Consider the following 14205-nt stretch of genomic DNA (forward strand, 5'->3'; position numbering starts at 1 on the left):
GGACCTGACATACGGTCTCTGACCAATGGGAATGGCCTTTGACCTCCCCTTTCTGACCCTATAAGATAGGCGACCCAGAGCAGCCACGGTCACTTCGGCACATCTTTCTTTCCCTGACCTTCGACCGGGCTATAGTTCAACCCTGAACGATAGCGAGCTCTGACCGGACTGCGCTTCGCATATTTGATGAGACGGTAACGGTTGCATTCACGGTACTTATTCTTATTGTATTGTTGGCTGATTGTATCCTGTATCTGTTTTTCTTCCCCGAGTAGAGCCTTTATTATTGTATTCATTGTTAGTCTATTGCATTACCTGTTATACCTGTATCTTCTATTCCTGTAACCCCCTTTTGTCCATTAGGGACTTAAATACAACTTTTAACGGAGTTCTTATCTCCTTACTTCTATACTGTGGTTGTGTCGGTTATTCGCATTTAGCGATAAAGGTATATTACGGACACTGTCCTTAAAGGTATATTCGCAGATTAGAGACAAAGTACTGCAAAGGGATCTCTTATTAAGGTATTGGTTCTTGGGTGTATAATACACAATAAAGGTACGCTACGCTGCGCTACGTTTTGTTCGCACGTAGTTAGGTATAAAGGGTACGCAGGTTACGGACAGAATACGTAACCTGCGCTTTTCACTTATTGTTACTTTGGTCATAATTCATCGGCATTAACAATTGGGGGCATCGTCCGGCCGTTTCACATTCCAGAACTCAGTACCAGGCGTGCGGCCCGACCTATACCAGCAAAAGGGAAGTATTATTATCCATTGCTGGATAAGCCAGGTCCGCGGCGGTGCGGGGTTCAGGAAGTGCTAGCGTTGAACCCGAAGTACAATAAGTGAAAGCCACGTGTTTTAAAGTATATATTAAGTGTTTAATAAACTGTACTTCTGCCTGCCACAAGTAGTTTAACGGGGTATAGTGTCTTGAGTTGCTTGTTCATTACAGTATATGTGCCACGTGCGATAAGGTTCGCACACGTGGAGCCTGTGCTTTATTATAGTACATAGAGGATCCCCTCTGTGCAAAACTATAAACTTTTATTGTTAGTTACTGCAGGGCCAGGGACTCCGCCACGTGGCGATAAGTTCTGAGCCTTTTACAGTAACGTAAAGCGTCTATTGTGTATTACGCAAGGTGCGCGCGCACGTGCCCATATCGGGAAATTTTCGCATCTTTGTACGTGATTTACGGATTAAGTGCGGGATTTATTTCGCATCTTGATACGTAACTTTCGGACGAAGTTAAGGGATTTATTCCACATTTAGGCGCAATTACTGCGTATAGCGAAACTCGAGCGCAACCTTGCAAATACACTATAGAACACGTGGGTGGCCGATTCATCGGCGGCTTGTGAACAACGCACGTACACACGTGGCTGTTCATTGGCACTGCACATGCAGCACACATAGGAATTCAAAGGTGAACAGTATTAAACCACTAGCTTTATTTAAACAGTGTAGTAATATACTGTGGATAGGGCGGTGATTAATAAAAGAAAAATAAGTTTTTTTCTTTTTGTTCATTTTCCAAAAAAACAAGCAACTCAAACATTATTTTAATAGATTCCTATAGCTTTTTATAAGGGATTTATACCTGCATAAGTATCTAGTGAAAAGCTACCAGCCTGGGAAGATTTTCTGTACAGAAATATTTCAAATAAAAGCATAAGACCAAGGTGTAACTAGCGCCCAGTGTGAAACATAACTGAGGCGAACGGGTGTGTGACGGCACGACTCAAGCGCAGTGTAGTCCAGTGTAGGACAGTCCAGTTAGGACAGGGTGCACGTGACGACGTGCCCATAGGAACTGCCCCTTCAGTGGAACTACCTATTTTGATCCACTAGGAGGGTACAAGAAGCTAAATCGGAACCCAGTGATCCGATTAGCTGATTTAGGAAATCCAGTTTTTGGGGGTACAGGAAAACAAGTTTGTTGTGCCCTGGAAAAATTAGGCCGCACCTTGCAAGTTGACTAGAAGTTCGCTGCTAGTTGAAAGACTTGGTGATTGAGTATCATACCTCGTAGCCTTCGCACCCGCTTGATTGTGGGACTGTTCTAGGACGCTGAGAAGTGAGTGTTTTGGGGAGCTCTCAACTTAAACAACCCACCGGTATCTATTAAGCTGTGAACGTTTATTCCTGTAATTATGGGTAATAACGGGTCACACAGTGATAAAGTGCCAGTTAGGGAGGAAGCAAGTCGACCAAAAGGATCGGCGGCTTTTACTATGTGCTGTAAGCACGGTGAACGAGCAGTTGTTTACCAAAAGAAATGGAGAAAAATGACACAAGGCAGCAAGTTAGAATTTCCCAGTGTTGGTAGCTTTGATCCAGAAGTCTTATCGGCAGTAAAGGATGAAATATGTCTACTCTCCAGTCGTAAGAAGAGAGTGAAGCACATAGATATTCTTAAATTGTGGCAGAAGGAAGGACAGGAACAATGGGGAATCAGGTATCTGGCAGTGCCAGATACAATCAGCCACAATAAAAATGCAACCGTAGCCGCAACAGCTCCCCCACCCCCATATGTGCCGAAGGGGTTAATGACTAATAAGCAAGACAGTAGTAATAATGTAACTGTTGCTAACTTGTACCCTGTTTTATCCCCTTATAAGGAAACCCGAGAGGAAAACGAGCAGCTGTTGGCACTGGCCGTCTCCCATGCAATTAACATGCTTGAGGGAAAAGCTGAACCGGCTAAACCTGCTGCTGGGGCTCCAGCACAGGAAGAGGAGACGGCTGATGCCAACAGCATAGTCTTGGACCCAGGTAAGAAAGCACTACACAGCACAGCCACAGACGACTCCCAAGCAGGTCCCAGTAATGCGGATGTGGTACAAACATACCCTGTACGCACACTGGAGGTTCCCTATGGTAAGGCAGACAGAGAGGGTGTGATACCTACTAGAAAGATGACCATGCTAAACCCATGGACACGGTTAGAGCTGCGGTCCATTATTACAGATTTCCCTGATCCTAGGAAAGATCTGGCATTGTGCCGGAAATTTGTAAGGGATCTGGGAAACTCTGATGAGCCCACCAACAAGGATTGGAGAATCATGTTGAGGGCCTGTCTCCCCACTCACATAGACATCCCGAAATTCATTCAGGATAGTGGATTGAAAGTGGACAAGGACATAAATGATGAGATCAACCAGGAAAATATACGCCTAATCAACTTACAATTGGGAGTATATTTTCCTGCGGCAGTGGAATATAGCAAGATTTTCACCATCAAACAAAAGGATGGTGAATCTGCTGCTGATTATTTCGCTAAGGCCTTGCTGGCGGTATCAAAATACACTGGTGTCTCCGAGCCTAAGGACGACCCCCACCTGAGGGAGATGATTGTCTCTGTGCTGGTGGAAGGGCTTAAAGACAACCTGAGAGCCAGAGTCCAAACCTCTTTCCCAAATTGGCGTGGAATTACAGTGGATGCCCTACGGAAAATCTGCTGTGGACCACGACCGTAACATTAAGAAGCACAGGGAACTGCAAACTGATAAACTGATGATGGTTAGCATCCAAGCTCTTACAAATGCCCCAAATAAAGCTGCATACCAACGAAACACCAGGGACACAGGTAGAAAGCAAATTATCTGTTACAACTGCAATAAGGAAGGTCACTACTCAGCACAATGTAAGTCAGGAAACCCCAGGAGTTACAAAACACATAGGCGAGAATGGGAATCTCACCAAGGTGAGACACGGAGATACCCAGCCCCTAGACAATGGGAGGAGACAGACAGGTCACGCAACATGCCTCCTCCCCATCTGATGGCTGACACTGTACTAAGGGCAACCCAGGTAAGACAATAGGAAACAGGTCATACCTGTATCCTACAGCCAGTTAGACTAACACAACACCTTAGAGAGGAACCTCAGGTGAAGGTTGATATAGCTGGAGTAAGGCAAACCTTTTTGGTTGATACAGGGGCGGCCAGATCTGTTCTCAACACTCCTCTTCACTTGGGTTTCACTGACCAATCAGTAGCAGCAATTGGGGTAACAGGAAAAATACAACATTACCCACTGACGAAACCAGCGGAGGTTACAATCGGGCCTCTGCATACCAAACATTCTTTCCTGTTGGCTGCAGAGGCCCCGACTAACCTCCTGGGTAGAGATTTACTATGTAAAATGGGATGTGTCATCTATTGCACCCCCGATGGGGTATTCCTGGACACTCCTAGAAATCTTACACAAGAAGTGCAAGATATGCTGGACAGTCCTCAGAGGCTAATGTTGTATTCCACTGTTGTAGAGTCAAATCCATCTAGGGTAGCTGAAATTACAGCACAAATACCGAGTTCCCTTTGGACTAAAGATGGACAGGATGCTGGGCTGATGGCAAATGTAGCTCCAGTAGAGATCCGTTTAAAAGAAGGCAGGATAGCCCCAAAAATACCGCAATACCCTTTAAAACCTGAAGTTGAGCTAGGAGTATACCCAGTGATCCAAAGATTGCTCCAACAGGAAATCCTAGTTAGAACTTCCAGCACGGCCAATAGTCCCATCTTTCCTGTGAAAAAGAGCGGGGGGAGGGGCTACAGACTAGTGCAGGATTTAAGAGGGGTAAACAAAGTAGTTGAGAGCCAATTCCCCGTAGTGCCAAACCCAGCTGTCATCCTGATGCAAATACCACCTCATTGTACTCATTTCACTGTCATTGATTTGTGTTCTGCGTTCTTCTCTGTCCCGTTACACCCTGACAGCCAGTATCTGTTCGCCTTTACCTACAGAGGAGTACAGTATACCTGGACACGACTCCCCCAGGGATTCATAGACAGCCCCAGCATCTTCTCCCAGGCCTTGCATGATTGTTTACAATCCTTTCAACCCATGAATGGTTCGATACTGATACAATATGTCGATGACTTATTGTTGTGTTCTGAGTCACTGGAGTCATCAGTGGATGACACTAGACAGTTGCTGATGCATCTCTCAGAGACAGGACATAAAGTATCAAAGGATAAGCTACAATTATGCCAGACCAGGGTTAAGTATCTGGGCCACTGCCTTACCCAAGTGCTGAGACACCTCACCGACGACAGAATCCAAGCGATTCAGAACATGGTACTGCCACAGACCCAGCACCAGATCCGTACGTTCCTAGGCATGTGTGGATACTGTCGCAATTGGATCCCAGGATTCTCTATTCTGGCATTACCACTACAAGAGATGGTTTCCTCAACTAAGCCAGATTGGGTCTCTCATACTGAGGAATCTGAGCTGGCTTTCGAGGAACTAAAGGTGAGCCTAACAAAGGCCCCAGCACTGGGAATGCCAGATTATGGGAAACCCTTTGAACTGTACGGAACTGAATCAGCTGGGTGTGCGGCAGGAGTACTTGTACAAAAACATGGTGATGCCAACCGACCAGTAGCGTACTACAGTGGCCAGCTGGACACAGTAGCACGCTCACTCCCGACTTGCTTACGAAGTGTGGCCGCAATAGCACAACTAGTAAGCAAGAGTGAGGACGTGGTGTTGGGACATGATTTAACTGTTCATGCTCCCCATGCTGTCTCTGCCCTCCTAAATTCTGCCCAAACACGTCATGTGTCCTCAGCACGGTTCACCAAGTGGGAACTGGCGCTGATGGCCCCAGTAAATATTACCATCAAAAGATGCAACACACTAAACCCAGCCACATTCCTTCCTCATGTGCCCTCCAAGGCACAAAGGGTGGAGGGTGATGGGAATGTTGCTGAATATGGTAAAGCAGAGTTTAGTGAGGGTGAGGACAAACATGATTGCATGACCTACCTGAATCAGACCTTTACAGCACGTCCTGACATAAGCGACAGCCCATTAAGTGAGGTAGACATAACCTTATTCACTGATGGTAGCTCTCATAGACAGACGGAGACGGGAGAGCTGTGCACAGGCTACGCGGTAGTAGATGGAGAAGGTATTGTGGAAGCTGAACCTTTGGGACCACCTCACTCAGCACAAGTAGCGGAACTGGTGGCACTGACCAGAGCATGTGAACTGGCCAAAGGAAAATCAGTTAATATATATACCGACTCCAGATATGCTTTCGGAGTAGTGCATGATTTTGGAGCCCTATGGCGCCTCCGAAATTTCATGACGGCGGCTGGCACACCAGTGGCGCATGCGACATACATTAGGAGACTTCTGGGAGCTATCCAGCTTCCAGACAGAGTGGCTGTTATCAAGTGCAAAGCTCACACATCAGAGAAGGACCCGGTGTCACTTGGTAACAGCCGCGCAGATGAGGCAGCGAAAAGGGCCGCATGCCCTGTAAATATTTTCACCCATCCTACAAACCTTTGTACACTGAACATGGTATCCACATCCAAACTGATAGACATGCAGAATTTGTGTTCCCCACAGGAAAGAGCAGTATGGAAGTCGAAGGGATGTGGCCAAGAGTCCACCGGACTTTCAAGAGATGGACACGGGAAACCAGTGGCCCCCAGGGCATACCTTCCTAGTCTAGCCGAGGCGGCCCATGGGCTGACACATCTTGGGAAGGAAGGTATGTGCAAGCTGGTAAAGGCCTACTGGTGTGCACCAGGGTTCGCTTCTCAAGCAGGTAGAGTGGCAATGTCATGCCTCACCTGTTTGAGAAAGAACGTTGGAAAAGCCATCCCAACAGAGCCATCCCACATCCCTCCTACAGAAGGCCCTTTCCAGGTAATACAAATCGACTTCATACAGTTACCACCCTGTAGAAATTTGAAATATGTATTAGTTTGTGTTGACATGTTTTCCAGCTGGGTGGAGGCTTTCCCCGCTGCCTCCAACACTGCTACCTTTACAGCAAAGAAAATATGTCAGGAGTTTGTCTGTAGATATGGTATCCCAAAGGTCATTGAGAGTGACAGAGGCACTCATTTCACAGGAGAGGTCTTCCAAATCATGTGTAAACTCCTGGGGATTAATAGTAAACTTCATACTCCATATCGTCCCCAGGCGAGCGCCAAAGTTGAGAGAATGAAAGGGAATATTAAGAACAAATTGGGTAAAGTTATGGCTGAAACAGGGTTGTTATGGCCAGAGGCACTGCCTATTGTGCTGTATAGCATTAGGACCACTCCCAGGGCTCCGCTCAACTTGTCCCCCTTCGAGATACTGTTTGGTCGGCAGCCACACATCATGATAGACCCACAGGATGATCTCAAATGTAACAATGAGTACAGTATATCCTAAAGCTAAACAAACAGCTAAGGAAACAACAAAAGGAGCTGAATTTACTGAACCCTGATATGCCTACCGGGAATTGTCATAATCTTAAACCAGGAGACTTTGTTATGATCCGAAATTTTTTACGCTCAGGTTGTTTGATAGACCGTTGGGAAGGACCGTACCAAGTTTTGTTGACCAGCACTACATCGATTAAAGTCGCAGAGAGAGAGACTTGGATACATTCGTCCCACTGCAAGAAAGCCAGTAACCCAGAGTCCCAGTGTGCAGAGAGCGAAAGAGAAGAAGTGTCGCTAGAAGCATTGTTCCGGGAAGACTGAAAAGCAGCCAAGGTCGAGCAACCTGAGCGAGCAAAGGTCCAAGGATACTCGGTGGCTGCCACATTCTAGAGCGATCGGAGCGGAGTTCTGACAGTGTAATAATGGACCCAGATATGGGCGAGGTAGAATCCCTAAACCAGCTTGATACTTTGCCCATGACAGGAGAAGGTAAAAGGTATGAGGAGAACGTAGTTCAAGGGCTATGTGATGAGTTATTGTCTGGTGAGTACTGTGTCTGTAGATATTGTCAACCTAAAATGGAAGAAGAATGCATCCAGCGATGTCAGTTGACAAGTAAGGCAACTACAGGCCGACAACCTTTGAGTGATTACCACTCACTAGTGGGTAAGGTCTTAAACCAAACAGAATGCTGGGTGTGTTCACAAGTGCTACATAAAAGGAGTAGTGTAGGCCTAGTCCCATACCCGCTTAATATTTCTGAGATAAGTGTATTAAATAAAGGGAGGCCACTGGATAAGAGATACCTGTATACCAGGTCCCCTAGTCTTAGATTACACCCATACCAAGTGGACAAGTCCCTGGTATGTATGAACTTCTCTAGTTCCAGAACGATTGGTACTTGGGAAGTGACATGGCACAACCAGACAATAACTTACTCCCAGCGTCCAGATGGAGAGCCTATTGATAAGGAATTATTGTTAAAGATCCGAACCAGTGGGAGACACTATAAATATGTCTACACGGTGAAGAAAAGTAAAATGATGGCCGGCAGAGTATCAGCCGGCTACTGTAATATGACCCTACAGCCAGAGATCTGTGAGGAACAAGTCAGGGAACAGGGGACGGGGATGTTCTTATGGATAATGTGTGACAAGATCATGAAATACTCTGTCCCATATTTTCTCCCTGACGATGTTTATTATATTTGTGGTAGAAGGGCGTACAAATGGCTCTCCATGAACTACGTTGGAATTTGTTATCTAGGTAGAGTGTTGCCTGAAGTGATGACCCTCACACATGATGAGATGGTGAGCATACACAGAGGTATACCTCCTCCTTACACTCATACCCATTATGACCAAATCCATAAAAGGGATTTAACAATCAAGAAAGAACCCCTAGCTTCTGAAATGATACACGAGTCATTCGGTATTCAACTCCTCATTGCATTAGATATCACCCATACCGCCAGAGGAGTCATAAATTTTAAATATATACAAGCATTAGCCAGCTTGGTAGATAACATCACTGAGATTTATGATGACACTTTTAGATACACTGGGAAGGAGTTGCAAGCGTATAAAAGAGAGCTAGTCCAACATCGGATGGTTTTGAACTATCTGACAGCTATGACAGGAGGATATTGTGTCACCCTCTCTACACAGTTTGGGGTGAAATGTTGTACATATATCACCAACAATACTGAAGACCCAGAAGAAATCATCGATCATCGGATGGATGAGATTCTTCAGCTTAAATGGGAATTTAGAAGGGAACACATTATCAGCCTGGCAGAAATAGGTAACAAAGTTAGCGAATGGACCTCCTGGTTGAATCCAATGCACTGGTTCTCTGGTTTAGGAGAATGGGCGCAAGGGATCATAGCTAGCATAGGAAAACTTCTCTGTATCGGTGGTGCCATCATAGTCTTTGTGCTATTGTTCAAATGTTTAAAGGTGGTGACCCGGGGAAAGACAAAACGTACTGAAATCATGAGTGTAAGAACGAGAGATTTAGAGGAAGACCAGGGTTTGGTATATGACCCTAGAATTGAAACCACCTCCCTTTAAAGAAACCATATTTGTGAAAGTGTATATGTTGTAACCTCCCCTGTTTTTATTTTTATCCCAAAAATTGTACATTATCCTTCGTGACCCTGAGTAGATTGTTTGATAAATGCGGCCCATCATTTATCCATGATCCTGGATCGGCCAAAGAGCAGATGGTTTACTCCCCTTATATGTTTAATTCATAGATCCCAATTTCTCTGTTAGGATTATGAATTTCTGTATTGTTATGTAAAATGTTTGTATTGTAACAGTTTTATATTTACTGTTAAAGGGTGGACTGTGGAAGTCGAGTTGCACACACGCCATTTTAGGATAGTATGGCCGCCATTTTGGTTCGCAGAGTTGCGCAAATAAAGTTTCCATACCCGAGTATGTGTGACAAAGTGGACCAGAAGAGTAGCCATACTATCACACATAAATTCATAATAACATACGTACACTAAATAAAATATAGTTAAAGGTTTAGAACGCCACACATAGCTTAGTTAGCATTGCATACATCTATCTGTATAGTGTTTAGTACCGTTCCGTTCCGTTTCTTATGCGCAGTATTCCGGTCATTGCGAATATTTCGCAATAGACACGGCCCGATAGTTATGGACATAATTCCATATTCCCAAGACAGTTTCGGTTGAAAGTATATAACAAAGGAATCTAGATGTAACCGGTTTCTACAGCTATTTACAACTCCTGACGACGATACCGACAAACAAAGGACTCCTAAAGTTCACTCCCCTGCACCTATTCAAACCAGGTGCCTCATCTAACCCCCAATCACAGTGGACCTGACATACGGTCTCTGACCAATGGGAATGGCCTTTGACCTCCCCTTTCTGACCCTATAAGATAGGCGACCCAGAGCAGCCACGGTCACTTCGGCACATCTTTCCCTGACCTTCGACCGGGCTATAGTTCAACCCTGAACGATAGCGAGCTCTGACCGGACTGCGCTTCGCATATTTGATGAGACGGTAACGGTTGCATTCACGGTACTTATTCTTATTGTATTGTTGGCTGATTGTATCCTGTATCTGTTTTTCTTCCCCGAGTAGAGCCTTTATTATTGTATTCATTGTTAGTCTATTGCATTACCTGTTATACCTGTATCTTCTATTCCTGTAACCCCCTTTTGTCCATTAGGGACTTAAATACAACTTTTTACGGAGTTCTTATCTCTTTACTTCTATACTGTGGTTGTGTCTGTTATTCGCATTTAGCGATAAAGGTATATTACGGACACTGTCCTTAAAGGTATATTCGCAGATTAGAGACAAAGTACTGCGAAGGGATCTCTTATTAAGGTATTGGTTCTTGGGTGTATAATACACAATAAAGGTACGCTACGCTGCGCTACGTTTTGTTCGCACGTAGTTAGGTATAAAGGGTACGTAGGTTACGGACAGAATACGTAACCTGCGCTTTTCACTTATTGTTACTTTGGTCATAATTCATCGGCATTAACAGGCTGAAGAGCCAATCGTGGCCCCAGGAGGTGACAGTACCTTGGGTAGTACAGATGTAACAATACACCAGGATGTCGAGAGGTAAACAGGTGTAACAATACACAAGGATATAATTAATAATAGCAGCGAGACAATATACAGAGGTATAGGTGTAACAATACACAGGGATGTAATAAGCGACAATGGTGTAACAATATGCAGTGAAGTAATAAGCAACAATGAAAACTCCAATAATGAACTGGTGGATTAATTCCCCAATTTATCTGAGAGATGTTATACGGCAGGGAAGTTGGGACACCGCAGCACTGACAGGCAGGGAACCTCTGAACAAGGACATTGGAATGCAGGGGTGAAACCTTTGGGCCAGCAGCACCAAACAGGCTTAGACAGGCAAGGGTAACCACCGGGGACCGGGAACACTCTGAACACGCTGGTCAGAACTATAACCGGCAACTATCCAGCTTCCCCGGAAGGTTTAAAGAGGAGTCCCGGCTAATGAGTGACCGGCTGGCTCATCTAATCATCCAGGACAGCTGGGCGCTGCACACCCTTCTGCTCGCAGCTGCCTGGCGTCCTCCGTCGCCCAGGCAACTGCTGCGGCAGAGAAGGCAGCGAGGGAGCGCCGCGTCCCGGGCGCTTAGTAACGCCGGGCGGAAGTTCAGGGCTGACGTCACTGTGTCGTCCCGGCTGCTTAACAACCGCCGGGAGGCACAGTCTAGAGGCCGCCGGGCGGGGACGGGAGACGCTCGCGCAGCCTCTGACAGTACCCCCCCCCCCCCTTGAGGAGGGGTCACCGAACCCTTGGCACCGGGTTTCCATGGAAACTGTTTAAAGAAAGCAGCCTTTAACCTGGGAGCATGTAAAGACTTCTCAGAAACCCAGGATCTTTCCTCATCCCCAAACCCTTTCCAATGAACTAAAACTATAACTCGCTCGACCAGGAATTCCTTACGTCCCTGGAAAAGGATTGGTTTAGTGGTCTGAGCAAGCGGATACTTGGAAAGAAGTGACACCGGCTTTAAAAGAGAACAATGAAAGACATTATTGATTCTAAACGATCTGGGTAAACGTAACCTAAAAGCTACGGGGTTGATCTGTTCAATGATCAGGAAGGGCCCAATGAATTTAGGTCCCAGCTTGGCACATCTTTGGCGAAGTTTGATACATTGAGTGGATAACCACACCTTCTGGCCAACCCTGAAGTGACATGGGCTTCTGTGTTTATCAAAGAAGGTCTTAGACCATAATGAGGACTGCCTGAGTGCTTGATGAACCTTCCTCCAGGAACTTCTAAGCTGAGAGACCACAGTGGAAGAGGACAAGGAGGAGTCAACGGGTACTTCAAAAGAAATGCACTTAGGGTGGAATCCAAAATTGCAAAGAAATGGAGATTTTCTAGAAGCTGAATGATAGGGGTTGTTATAGCAGAATTCCGCCAGTGGTAGTAGTTCAGCCCAATTACTTTGACATTTTTAAACAAAGCATCATAAATATTGGGTACTTGTGTAGTTTCACGGCGCCACGCTGCGCGCTCGCCACGCTTTTTAAAATCAACTCCATGCCAACATGCTGAATCGATCAACCGTAACGCAGACTATGATATAATGAGAAGAAAGAGGCAATTCTACGATAAAATCCATAGAGATATGGGACCATGGTCTATCAGGAATAGATTAGGGTAGGAGTTGGCCCATCGGCGACCTTCAGGAGGATTTATGTCGGGCACAGATGACACAAGAGGAAACGAACCGAGAGATATCTTGCCTCATAGTAGGCCACCAAACCGCTCTGGACAACTGCTTCAGTGTCTTGGTAACTCCAGGGTACCCAGAGATCCTACTGGAGTGGAAGTCTTTAAGGACTGATTCCTGCAGCCTTTCAGGGACGAAAAGACGGTCTTGTGGCGTTTCCTTGGGTGCCAACGACTGCGAGGCAAGCAGGCGAGTGGCCAGATCCTGAGTCCATCCTGCTATGATGACCTATGCAGGGATGATAGGCACATCCTTAACATTGGTACTTTGCACCGGCTGGAAGCTACGGGAGAGTGCATCGGCCTTGGTGTTCTTGGGGCCCGGTCTGAAAGTAATGACAAAATTGAATCGAGTGAAGAATAAGGCCCAACGAGCCTGTCTGGGATTGAGGCATCTGGCAGACTCGATGTATACAAAATTCTTGTGTAACCACAGTGACAACATGCTTTGCCCCCTCCAGCCAATGACGCCACTCTTCAAAGGCCCACTTTATGGCCAGCAGTTCCCTATTGCCCACATCATAATTCCTTTCGGCAGGGGAAAATTTGCGATAGAAATATGCACATGGGTGAAGTCTCATATCCTGTACGTCCTTTTCAGAGAGGACCGCTCCAGCCCCGACATCAGAAGCATCGACCTCGACTAAGAAAGGAACCCTAGGATCCGGATGGTGCAGAACAGAAGGCTTCTTTCAACTTGTCAAAGGCTTTGATGGCCTGCAGAGACCAATCTTGAGGATCAGCACCCTTTCGAGTCAATTCTACAATAGGAGCGACTAAATCAGAGAAGGAACGAATAAACTTGCGATAATAATTGGAAAATCCCAAAATTCTCTGGACTGCTTTCAGACTGGTGGGATGAGCCCAAGAAAGGATGGCCTGAACCTTACTAGAGATCCCTTTGGGAGAGATGACATAGCCGAGGAATGAGATCTGCTTCACCTCAAACTCACATTTCTCCATTTTAGCGTCCAAATTATTTTCACAAAGTTTCTGGAGGACCATCCTAACATGCTTTCGGTGTTCAGAAAGAGACTTTGAAAAAAATCAAAATATTATCCAGGTATACCACTGCGAATACCCCGAGGAATGGTCGGAGGACTTCGTTAATAAAGTCCTGAAAGACGGTAGGGGCATTAGCTAGCCCAAACGGCATCACCAAATATTCGTAGTGACCAGTATGTGTATTGAATGCCTTCTTCCACTCGTCACCCTGGTGAATTCTAATTAACTTACACGCCCCTCTTAAGTCGATCTTGGAGAACACTGCAGCTTTTTGGATTTGATCGAACAGGATCGAAATGAGGGGTAAGGGATAAGAATTTTTCACAGTGATTTTGTTCAAAGCTCTGTAATCAATCCACAAAGAAAAATCCCGCCCCTACCGGCGACTTAGAGGGACGAATAAAGCCTTTTTTAAGGTTTTCTTGAATATATTGATCTATGGCCTGGGTCTCGGGTACGGAAAGAGCATAAAGACTTCCTTTAGGTAAGGTAGCATTGGAAACCATGTCTATGGTGCAATCAAAAGGGCGATGAGGCGTCAGGGTAAAGAAGACTAGACGGGGTGAGAAATGCGAAGAGGTAATGATAAACAATTTTTTGAACAAAAAGACCCCCAGTGAATAATCTCTCCTGAGGCCCAGTTGATACCGGGATTGTGTTTCTTCAACCAGGGCAAGCCCAGGACCACCGGAGCCATGGGACAATGAAAAAGAAAGAACGAAACCTCCT

Source organism: Crinia signifera, chromosome 3 (genome assembly GCF_055691185.1).
Source record: "Crinia signifera chromosome 3, ASM5569118v1, whole genome shotgun sequence".
Classification (NCBI taxonomy): domain Eukaryota; kingdom Metazoa; phylum Chordata; class Amphibia; order Anura; family Myobatrachidae; genus Crinia; species Crinia signifera.